We start from the raw sequence: 12,730 nt of genomic DNA, 5'->3' as shown, positions 1-12,730 counted from the left end.
CCATCTTCCAGAATATCTTCCGAGTCATTCCATCAGCTAACCATTCACTCATTTCAAGCATGTTTGGTGGCTTTCCTGTGAATTTGGCACTGATTGGTGGGGTACTGCTGCTGCTGTTCCTGATACACACTGTTGTGCCTTCTCAGCTAAGTGGAGTTATGGTGCTACTGCCACCAGCCCAGCTGTGATTCGATTGCATGGTACAGTTCTTTGGTGCTCTGCTGCTGGATTAATTGGAGTATGATTGGTTATTGTCATTCTAACCAGTCCTATGGTGCGTGCAACCTGTCTTTCATTGCACCTGGTGCCTCTTCGAGCGTCTAACTTGGGTTGTCTTGCTGTTCCGCTGGTGACTCCTGTGGACAAGGAACTGCTGATGTTCCCGATGATGGTTCATTCACGGTCATGCCCCAGGAGACTGAGGTTGATTCACGAGGCCGCCTATGAACCACCTCTTGTGAACTATTTGGCTCCACTATACAATATGGATGATGTTGCTTTCATGGGTGATCAGGTGCTTGAGGCTTCTGCACACTCCTGCTCTGTGGATCCATCTGTCAATCCTGTAACCAATCTAACATCTGACGATGTAAAGTAATTCCTGGATGTGTTCCCATTCAATGACTTTGGAGACATTCTTCAAGATCACGACTATTGTTAAAATAGTTTAACAATTCGCCTTATTCTAAAGTTTAAAGGTTCATGCCAAATTGCCTTATTAATTCGCATTTGGCAAACTGTGCTTGTCATGGTCGATATTTTATCTCGTTGTATGTTTTTAGCCTAATCATTAAATAGATTTCAGTGTGATTTTAGCTCAGAGTATTTTAGCTTGGGCTCATGCACCTTCTATAGCGAATTAGGATCCTTGTTCCGGCAATGGGAATGGGATAGTGAATAGATATAAGCTTTTATTGGGACTCAGGAGGTTAGCTAAGCCTTTGGCTTGCAGGACTGTGCCCCGGTCACCTAGTGACTTTAAAACCACTTAGCTTGCTCTTAGCACATTAATTGTATTATTTCCTTTAGGATGGCTGATGTTGTTTATAGTTAAAGAAATGGTTTGATTTATATTATCAGTACACTCTGTGAAGGCGTCACTATCAGTGTCATAATCAAGTGATGTATGCAAATATTCACATCATATCCCTTTTCTCACTTACATATGACAGGAACATAGGCCCTCATTATGACCTTCGTGGCCTTTTAGCAAGACCACCAAAGCCACGGGTGCCAGAAGACCGCCCACCATATTTTGAGTCCTGCTGGATTTCCACCACATTTTGGGTGAAAATCCAGCAGTAGTTATGCTGGCAGGTGGAGGCGTAGGGACGGTTCCAATACCGGTCCCGCCAGAAGGACCCTGCCCACCATATTATGAGCAGTAATACAGCGCGGTGGTGTCCTGATGGCAGGGGCGCTACCGGCAGTGGAAGCGCCTGTTCCCGTTCTCTGCTGGACGACCTCCTCGCTGGATAAGGTTAGTGGATTGTCCGACAGGGGAGGGGGTTGGGGGTTGTTGTGTGTGCATGAGTGGGTGTTGTCTGCATGTGCGCATGTATCTGTGTATGCGTGGTTGAATGTGTGCATGAGTGTAAAAGTGAGTGCGTGTATGAATGTAAGTGTGTATGCGTGTGTGTAGGCGTGTATGAATGTTGGAGTGAATGCAACTATGAGTGTTGTGGTGAATGCGTGAATGTTGTGGTGAATGTGAGTATGGATGCATGTGAATGAATGTGTTTATGCCAGTGTTGGTGAATGAGTGTATGCAGTGTGCATGTGGGTATCTGTGTGCATGTGCATGTATGCGGGGAGGAGGGTGCTGTACCTGAATGGGGGTTGGGAGGGAATTGTGCTTGCTGGGGGGTGGGGGAGTCGTCTGCCGATGACAGGGTGACAGGGAAGAAATTCCCTGCCACTAGTAGCCTTTCCGCCAGGGTTTTCGTGGCAGTGCCTAATACGGCAGCAGTCTTCTGTGGACCACCTGGCCGGAGATGCTCACCTGGCAGTCAGTAGACACATAAGGTCATAATGAGGGCCATGATTTACATTTGGTGGGAATTATTTACATAATTACCATCACAAGTCTGCCCCATTATCTTTTGTTTTGGGAACATACCTGCGTCAGGGGTCCTACATGAACTGTATAAATACATCTCACACAGACAAGGTTATCATAGGAATTCCTACCAGATGCCATCTACCCTGCATGCCACCTCACTGCACAATTCAGCCTTCGTGTTACCACAGAGTCTGACCTAGACCTCATTCCAAGGTAACAAATGTTGGGGACGCTTCTCATGGACATGGTACTGGCAAATTAGGTTTATCAAACCTAGCTCTCATTAGGTTAGGGATTAGGTTCTCTATGCTAGAGATTTTCCATTTTATGTTCATTACAAGATGATGAGGGTCTTTGTATTTATGACTCATCTTCACAATTAGGCTTCTGTTATTATTCATTATCCTAATCTTTGCAGCTCATGCATTTTACCATAGATTGCAGTCTTTTCAATAAGCCTATTGAAAACTCTCCTGCATTTCCCTCATTAACTATGTGTGACTGAGACTCATTGCTAACGTGAGAAAAGGGTAACTTTCGTTCCACTACGACTCCCCTGAGATGTCGCAATGTAGAGTCCATGTGTAAGCCTGCCAGAAATCACCTTTACTGATTGGGTTTTTGGTGAGGTACTGCTTGTTAGCTGCAAGGGTTGGGCAACAGTTGCGGCTTGTTGTAGGATTGGCCGAGTCACCTACAAACAAAAGTGCTGTCATCCCTAAACCAGCAGCCTCGCCTGGGAGCGAGAGTCCAACTAGGGCAGAAGCGCTGGGCACAACCTATCTTAGCAAGGCCAACCTGAGGCAACTGAGCTGGTCACAGGTAGGGGGCAGGCCGCACACAGCATCACGGCCTCAGTATAATACAGTGGATCTTCCACCAATTAGGCCAGGTAGCAGGTTGAAACAAATTTCCAGGGAGGAAGATGAGGCAAGGTCCCAGAGCAGCTAGGTGCCGTCAGGGGAGCACTAGGCTGAGGTCCTCACAACGGAAACAATCCAGGATCCACAAGAAATGGGGAAAGGGCTGCCAAGGACCAGGCCCACACCAGGAAAATTAAAGCTGCAAGTCAATAGGGGCCAGGGGTAAATCCACATGAGGCGTCCAAAGCAGTGCAATCCAGGAGCGTCACATCCCCTTTTGTCTGGCCACAAGGACCCAGAGTCTGGGGCTGCCAGGGGGGCAGCCACTGTGTGCAGGCACAGGGCCCCCAGCCCAGCATCTCCCAGTTGAAGGACCCCCGTCACAGACTGCCCGGGCACCACAGCCCTCCTTTGTGTCTAGACTGGGCCCCAAGGTATTGCCTCACGCCCAATTCCTCCTTCATGCCTCCTCCAGAAGCGTGGCATGTTGTCACCACCATGGCCTCATTCTATAGCTCCGAAAAGGCCCAAACGCAGCTCACTGCCATGCTCAGGGGTGACAGGAGGTGGCCACTGGGGTCATGCATCCCCCAACTCCATGTGTAGGGCTGGCAGAACCTCACAATGCTCTAACACATCCCCAGTAGTGACTAGGCCCTTTGCTCTCTACCTGTGCCAACCCAACCATGCACCAGCCCAGGCCACAGTCCAGGGCCCGCATTCAGGTTTGGCCACTTAGGCCTGGGAGCAGTCCACCATCTTGGGTGGGCTGCGCAGTGGCCAATTCATCTTCTGGGGCACCGGTGCAGCCAGAAGGCTGGTAGAAGTACTAACTTGCAGCCGCCATCTTGGCTACCGTAGCTACGCCCCATGTCTAACACTTATACTATGTATGTAGCACCTGTTAGCAGCACCTGAGGCATTTTTGCAATTTCTCCGAGATCCTGTCATCAAATGACAGGAATAGAAAGAATGCTTTTTTAATTACATGTCTATTGTAGAAGAGGAAAACATTATTCCACTTAAGAATAAAGGCATTTTTTCTACGTTAATTGGGCCTGAAGGCTTAAAACAATACACTGGTTGACCTATCCCCCATTTTGCACCATCCATTTGCATTGCCATTAACAGATTTCAATGTTTTCCAGCGAAAACAAAGCAAAAATAAGTATATCAACAAAACTGTGGCAATACTTAAAAAGTACTTTAAAAGTAGTTATAAATTGTAGCTTTGGCACATTGTGTAATACTTTGTAGAGACCAAATAATTGTGCACACAAGTCATCTGGCTGAAAAGGAAAGATTGTGAACTTTGAAGGACGGAATGGCTGTGGTGCTTAAATGGGAAATATGAGGCAGTTGTGCTAAAGCTGCAATGGAAACTGCAAAAATGACCATATTTGCAATGTGTCAGCATCTAAAGAGGATAATTTCACCTACGTCATCTCAGGACAGATTTTAAAAACAAGATGATGTCAAAGCCATGAAAGTCTCTCAAATAAAAAAGTTTAAGAGGCATACTTGAGATGTAACAAATGTTAGAGCACAGATACGAAAAAACCAACAGCAATAAATGTACCACCATTATCCAAAAGTGCTCTGGTTGCGAAGTGAAGGTACATTTCCCTAGAGCTGGTAAACGAAAAAGCAGAACATTTAATGTATAGATGATGATTCTGGGGCCACCTCTAGTTGAGATGAGTCTGTCTGAGAAACGTGTGTGTTGATTCTGGACAGTTATATTCCAGGACTGAAAAAGAATTTCAGGAATAAAACAGTAAGTGAAATAGGAGGTAACGCTCAACATTATATCTAATTCCGTGTTCTTCTAAATGGTTGTTGATAAGAGCTTTTGGAGAGAAAAAGGAATTAGTATCTTGAGTGAATTTTTGTATCAGTCAGACTTGATATTTTTATAGAGGATCCTATTGTGATGTTTGGGTTTAGAGTGCTTTCTTCTGAATTTAAAAGATGAAAATCCACCAACAAGCTTTATGTGGCAGAGAGTGGACCATCCAGGTAAAGGGGGATTGATTGAAGGTCGTTAGACATTGTCTTAAATCCTAACAGTCCCCACCAAGTTCTTGTTGCGGAAAAAGAGTGTAGCACTAATACGGTTCTGGATGACTTCCACAAAGTTTTTACATGATGAAGCGATATGAAGTCTCCTATAGCACTGTATTAAGAATACATTTTGGGAAAGAATTGATAGTAACATTTGCTTTATGTTCCCTCACACCTGCAGAAGAATGTTACCCAGCGATTGAGAGAGAAGCTCCAGTTTATTTATAGGCTGCCGAACATTTCAGACATTTTGTGTGGCTTAGTAAATTTGGATGCAAACTGATCATAAAATATTAACAGAAGTTGTTAACCACTGAAAGATTAATGAAAGCCTTTCCCCAGGTTGCAAGGCCGCTCTTGGGGTTGCAAGATGATAATTTTATTGAGCAGTTTGTTCCTGGAGTTAACGACCACAGTGAGTGCAGGGTGGATGAGTAGACAGAATACCATGTCACGTGTAGACAGGATAATTTAGAAACCATTGAAATAAGTGAATAGACCCAGGCCTATGAGGAGGATAAAGTATTGCTGTGTATGCAGTGTTTCCTTAAGGAAGGAAAGCCTGGGAAAAGAGGTTTAGAAGACGTTTTGAAGTTTTTGTAGGAAATTCCTCTGCAGTTGTATGAAGACAACAATTTCTTGTTGAGAAATGGAAGAGTTATGCCACCCAAAAGCTTGAGGAAGAAGGTTGAGCTGTTCTGTAATGAAGGTTACTAGGGCTCTTTAATAGGGAAAAGAGGAATTAAAAGCTTGCACTGGTGGCTGGGAATGGATGTTGAAATAGAAAGCCATATTTACAAACTTTTGACGCAGGGCCGCAAGCCTTCTTGCTGAGCTGTATTAAATGAAAAGGGCAGGAACACACCGTATCTACAAGATGCAGCACATTCCTGTCCTTGTCTCCTATGTGGCGCTCAATTGGATGCAATGCACTAACGCAGGCATCCTTGCACCATGGTGCAAGGGTGTCTGCATTGCAGGGATGATTGTTTTTGTGACGTAAGGTACACCTTCCTGCACAAAAAGAATAATAAGAGGCATTTTCCTCATTCTATGTGTGCTGCAAAATGCTAGAGGAGCCTGTCAACTATGTCTTAGGCCTGACAGTGCAGGCCTGTGGGGAGCACATATGTGCCTGCACTCAGGGTGGCCTCTCTCTTACGGTGACTAACCCTGAGCAGGCCTTGCACACACCAGGGCAGGTACACCAAGGGGTGCCCTGCCCTGGTAGGGAAGAACCACCACATGGGTTTTTCCTACCTAGGGGGTCAGTCTTTCCCATAGGGTGGCCTGACTCTCTTGTAGTGGCCTAGGGCCCTGTGCACTATTCCCCTGGGTGTACAGGTTGGAAGTGCATGCACATTCCTCCACTGGGTAGAAAGTGGCAGTAACCAGAGTGTACTGAGCCTTTCATTGCAGGCTGCTGTGTGTGCACTTGCACAATGTTGTTCAATAAGGGACTGACCCTGTCATTGTGTCCCAGTTGTGCACACTTGCACAATGGGGTTTTCATATATAATGATCCTGGCCTAGCTTGCCAATATGCGCACACTTGCACCTTGGTGTTTTTACCTACACTGAACCTGGCCTAGCTTCCCAATACATGCACACTTGCACCCTAGTGTTTTCATGCATAGTGAGCCTGGCAAGACTTGCCAGTATGTTCACAATTGAACACCAGTGTTTTCATTCCTCTTGTGCAACACCCAATGGCCTGCTTTTTGTGTGCCATGCCCACCCATAGATTTCGACCCTCGGAGATGGGGGTGCATGTGGAGCAGTGCCACATTCTACCATGTAGGGCACCGCGGAAGTTGCTTCTTTGTTTGTGACCAGATTGTCTGGTGCGACTCAAGTCTTTACGTACAAGACGTGCACACTTGTGTTTTCATTTGTCTTGTGCGACACCCGAAGGCTTGCTCATTGTGTGCTGTGCCCGACTCTTAGGTTTTGACCCTCAAAGGTGGGGGTGCATACAGAGCAGTGCTGCATTCTACCTTGTATGGCACCGCTGAAGTTGCCTCTTTGTGTGTGAACGGATTGTCCAGTGTGACTCAAGTAATCGCGTTCCAGACGTTTTGCCTCATTCCGGGAAGGTACAGAATTTGCATCTTTGTGTGTGACCAAATTGACTAGTGCAACTCAAGTCATGGTATATCAGAGGTTGTGCCTCATTCCAGGGAGGTATGCAATTTTCATCTTTGTGTGTGACCGGATTGACGGGTGCGACTCAAGTCCTCGTGCACCAGACCTTGTGCCTCATTACAGGGAGGTACAGGAGTGGAGTTCTTTGTGTGTGATCGGAATGTCTGGTGCGACTCAAGTTACTGTGCACCAGGCATTGTGCCTCATTTCAGGAAGGTATGGCATTGGAGTTCTTCACTTGATCATCCAGAATTGCCTGGTGCATCTCAAGTCATCATGCACCAGACTTTGTGCCTCACTCCTGGAAGGCTCAGCATTGAGCACTTTGTGTGTGGGATCAGAATCTTCTGATGCGACTCAAGTCATCATGCACAAGACATTGTGCCTCCTTCCCAGGAGGTGCAGACCTGATAGCTGTTTGTGTACAACTGGAATTGTTGCAGACGGCCCAAGTCATCACGCCCGACATATGCCTCCCATCAGGGAGATATGGAATTGGTAACTATGGGGGTTTTGGAGTGCATAGCTGGGCACCACTGTGGCTAGCGTGTGACCCCAGCAACCCTCCCTCTGTGCTTTGCAGACCTCTGAGTGAACGTCCTGATTGCTGCCCAAACCAATATGTGTTAACTTTTTCCTGATCAGCTGTTATCTTTTTCTTCCTCCACTTTGTGCTCGGGATCCTGAGAAGTGTGTCTTCGGGTGCAAGTGGCCTAGTACACGGGGTTTGGCTGCTTTCATCTCTGGCTCATGGGGGGGTATCAGTAATTAGTTGGCGGGTGGAGGGCGGTTTGGTGCTGAGGGTGTCTGAAAGCACAGTGACATTAACTGGCCGGATATCAGTGCACCACATTTGGGTGGTAGGAGTTAGTGCGTGCGAGTGCATGTGTACGAGCCTCCTGATATCCATGGCACTGCATAGCGGTGTGGAGTGAATGTCAGTGTCTGTGCACTGGTGATTGTTGAAACAACACAGTGATGTGGCTGTACAGGTTATTTCTTGCCAGAGACTCTGATGGTTGAGTTTTACTTGTGCGGCCCAGGCCTCAGAGCTAACTTACATTGCTGCAAGTCTTTGTAAGTGCATATTGCTGCTAACTTTGTGAATGTGGGTGCACCTTGCAACAGTGTGTTATTGAATTAGGGTAATCTTTATGGTGGGTCTTGTGCTGATAATGTTTGGCACTGTGTGAGGGTGATGGGAAAGAAAGTGTTATTTTTCTCACATTTACCTACTGGTTATGGTGTTTAGCACAATTGGGCCTAGTGCTGCGAGTAATATTTTTTCTGTCCTTTTTAACACCTGCTCAGAGCAGGCGTTAAAATGACACATCCATGTTAATCAAGGGGCCTCCCTGTGCTTTGCTGCACTAGCTTCAAAAAATTTGACGCTAGTGCAGCAAAGCACCACAATAGCGTAAAAAATGTTGATGATATTGTCCCAACAACTGCCATGGTGTGCTATATTGTAAATACATTGAAACCACGGTGTCGTTAGGTTGGGCAGGGGTGACGCAATAAAAGTGGTGCACTGGGACCGATGCGCCACTTTCTTGTAAATATGCCCCATTGTTTCTTAAAGTTGTCTATGATTGGTTCTTTTTCGGTTTCTCTGTGTTGGGAAGTATAAGATTTCTTCATTTATCATATATGAGCAGAAGCATCTTCTCCTTAGGTTTTAATGGGGAGCTTTGGTGATAAAATTTGTTTTGTTGATTTAACTTCTGACCTAACAACCTTTTCTAAACACTCAGAGGTAAGCTCTGTTCCTTGCTTCCTGATCACTGGATACATCTGGTTGGGTTTGATAAATGCTGTGCCCCCTAATCATCTTCCTAAGCTATCATCTGAGTATGTTGCTATTTCAATAGTTTTGCCGATGACACCCTGCTTGTATCTCAAACAGCCACAGGCCTTTCAACCCTGCTCTCAAGATTCATTGACTATTGCAATGACTATGGGCTTGAAATTAACCGATTAAAAACCAAGTGCATGGTGTTTGGCGATAGGAAAGGCAGAATGAGACGACCTATTTATTTAGAGGGTGCTGCGCTGGAAAGAGTCAGCGACTTTGATTATTTAGGCCTGAAATTAGAAGACTCGCACAAGTGGCAGTGCCACATCCAGAAGGCAACTTTACGACTGCAACAGCGAGCGAGTGGCATTGTACGATTTGCAGCTAGATCCCCTAGCTTTGCCATGACGCCCGCAGTAGAAATTTATAAACTACAAGCAAGAGGGGGAGCAATTTATGGAGCTGAACTGTGGGGCCACTGTTGCCTAGATGATTTGATAAAAGTGGAGAACTCTTTCTTAAGGTCACTGCTAAGAGTTCCTTCCAGCACCCCACTGCTCCCAATACGCATGGACCTAAATCTCCCTTCTATTAGCCAGATTGTTGCACTCAAGCCCCTGTTGTACTGGATTCGCTTATGGTCAACAGATTCTCTCGTCCATTATAGATGCGCGCTAGTTAACTTGATGGCCAATAACACTAGCTCCAAAATCAAGTGGTGTGCATATGTAGAAAGGACCCTCTCGCTTCTTGGCTTGGAGTCCTATTGGAAGGAACCATTATCTATCCCTAAGAACGCAACCCAGACACTAAAGGATGCTTTCTGGCTCCACGCTCAACTTTCCCAATTCTCCGTTGTCTCGCCATCATCTATGACGGGAAACTTTCTATATTTTAAATGCCATTATGAATTTGCCCAATATATGGATATAGTATCTTCTCCGTTCGCTCGTTCATTATACATTAGATTCAGGGTGGGCTCCCTTCCTTTGCGTTCCCTCACATATAAATGGTCCAATTTTAGTTGTTCTTCTAAGATGTGTCCGATGGGCTGTGCCAGAGAAGAATCAGTAACCCATATTCTCTTCCAATGCCCCGCATACTCCAAACAAAGAGCCCGTTGGATTATTCCCCTGTGCAGAAGTAAGGGTTTTAAAAACTGCTCGCTAGCTCTGAGAATTTTTAAATCTGATTTATCGGTTTTAGTGGTTTGTTGTCTGTCAAAATATTTAGATATCAATCTGGCGTATCAGACTGAACACGCTTAAAAAAGCAGAGGGAAATTTAACAATGAATGTGGCAAGCAACAATTGATGGACTTATTACTGTATGCACTTACTACTTTTATTGGTTCAGACGTATTCCCCACCTGCTGTTTTTATTTTGTTTTGTTCTTAGATACTTTTTAAATAGAAACGTTCTTTTTATCTGATATGGTTTGCCAGGCTTGTATTTCGACTTTTTACCCACAATGTGTTTTTACGTATAACTATAAGGTGTGATTTTCCAGTTGGGAACTGCTTATGTTTAAATATTTCTCTCTTCTTTTTTCTCTCCTTTTTAATTTTTTATGACTTAAATTGTTTATCATGCAGCTTGCTGTTCCTTTTTTACGTGATGTGCTTTTATGGTATTTATATTTACCGAAACAAAGCTAATGATGATGATAAAATTTTTTGCTATTTCATGGTTGGCTTAGTTTGCTTTATCACCGCCAGCTCTTTCCTGATTCTTTTCCGCTTTACCACAAGCGTCCTCAACATCATCCAAATCTTCTCCCGTTTGCTGTTTTGAATAATTCACTTTCCTATTTCAAATATGAGGCGGTCATTGAAAGCGTCGAACACTTTCCTCGTGGATTAAGGTTGTTTGTCAATAATTAAGTTTCTAGGCTATTTTTTGTTTTCTTACTTCATTGTTAGATCTTGCAACACTTGCAAATGTGTGGCAGGATCATTATTATGGGAAATGACACCATATTGATGTGGATGTTGGCTCAGATGAAGGGAGGCAGGACTACCCCTTCTCATCGTATGGTTGAACACTGGACTTGGCAGGACATTCAAGGTTAAATCACATTTCAGTTGTAATCTTGTTTACAATTTAACTTTGGACATTCTGACTAGTTCAGTGCTCTGCCCAGTGATGGGAAGGGCAATTCAGCTTCACTCATCAGTAGGTGAGCCAGGGCAGCTATGTCACCCAGAAGGGTCATCTTTCTGTTTATTTGCGATTTTTTAATGAGACACACATAATATTTTTCTTGTAGTCCATAGCGAACTCTGGCAGTGTTGCTTGTGTGTAGTCCCTTTACTGAAAGCAGAAGTGAACCATCATCACCCAATTTTGTTAACGAAACCCAGAGCTTATCTTGATTGACTAGATAAAAGCCTGATTCTAAATAATCAAATGTCAAGTACACAAGCAATTGTACTAATATTTGAAGCAAATCATATAAAGTTACAATTCATCCATCCTTGTAGCTCCTTTAACAAGACCTTCCTGAATAATTGGCCATACCTCAAAATAACGAGATGGGCCCATAGTTGGCGGGTCTCTAAGGCTCGCTGATGTAGCAGAACCAAATTAGAGCACCAAGAAGAAGGAATGATATTGATAGTAACAATTGCATTCAAGACTTTAAGTATAATGTAAAACGAGAACTAAGGTTCATCACAAAATGTGTACAGCGTCATGACCAGGAGCTTTATTCTCTTTCAAAACCAGAAAGGCCATGTCTATCTCCGTTAACAACATAATCATGCTGGACAAGACTATACGTTCTCTCTATTTTAGTGATAGTTCCCTCCCATGATACAGGTCCCTAAAGTGTATGATCCTCTCATTGCCCAAATATGGTATTCCGATCTGTGAGCTTTACCTACTCTAGCATAAGTGGTGGTTTCCGTTTTTTTTTTACAGCCTTTTCTAAAAGTTGCTTCTTTTAAATCAACCCATAGTTTCTGGTGGGCCTCCAACCTTTTTCCCTTCAATAGATGTGTGTACTCCTTTCTCAGCCATTGAACGTGTGAATGTGAGTTGTTTTCTAAGTCTATTTGATGAACTAATGCAGTTGAAAGAATGCATTTCAATTTCCAGCACTCTGTAGTGTCCTGCTGGACACGTTCTAGTGTTTTGCCAGCAACTCTGCTGAGGGCTGGCCTTCTATCTACACCACACCCCCCCCCAACACAGGCGTCACCGGTCAGGTGACCCTGCCAATAAAAAGGGCCGGGCGCACGTGCCCAGGGCCAGTTCTACCGACCATGATACTGTGTCTGCGTGACTTATTTTAGTAGCATGAGGGCCTAGGGCCCCCACCACTACATTGGCGACGAGGATGGGATCAGCAACCTCACGTGGCCGCAGACGACTACCTCTCTCATGGAGGGAACAGGACAGTAACCCAGTGGAGAGACTGATGCCCGCCGCGAGCCCTGAAAAGATGAGGGAAACGGGAGCGCCGTCCGGCACTCCACTGAGAATGAGGTGAGCCCGGGGTACCCTCCATATTGGGGTAGAAAATGGTGCTACTCCACACCACAGAAAGAATAAATGTGGTAATGCCCAAGGCTGCCCCCCTTTGAAAAATGCGTTTGGCAAATGCACGGCCCGCAGCTTGTGAAGAACCGAAAAACCCCAATAAAACAATACCCGGGGCCTGCCGCCCCCGAAATGTTGCTTCATGGAGCATTGTGCAGTTTGCCTGCCTCTGCCCATGAGGCTGACTTTTGTTTGAGGAAAGAAGATTTCATTAATGCCCAAGGCCACCCCCCGTCTCAGCAAGAATGGCCGCAGCGC

This window comes from Pleurodeles waltl, chromosome 8, assembly GCF_031143425.1.
Source record: "Pleurodeles waltl isolate 20211129_DDA chromosome 8, aPleWal1.hap1.20221129, whole genome shotgun sequence".
NCBI classification, from domain to species: Eukaryota; Metazoa; Chordata; class Amphibia; order Caudata; family Salamandridae; genus Pleurodeles; species Pleurodeles waltl.
This window is presented reverse-complemented; position numbering follows the sequence as displayed.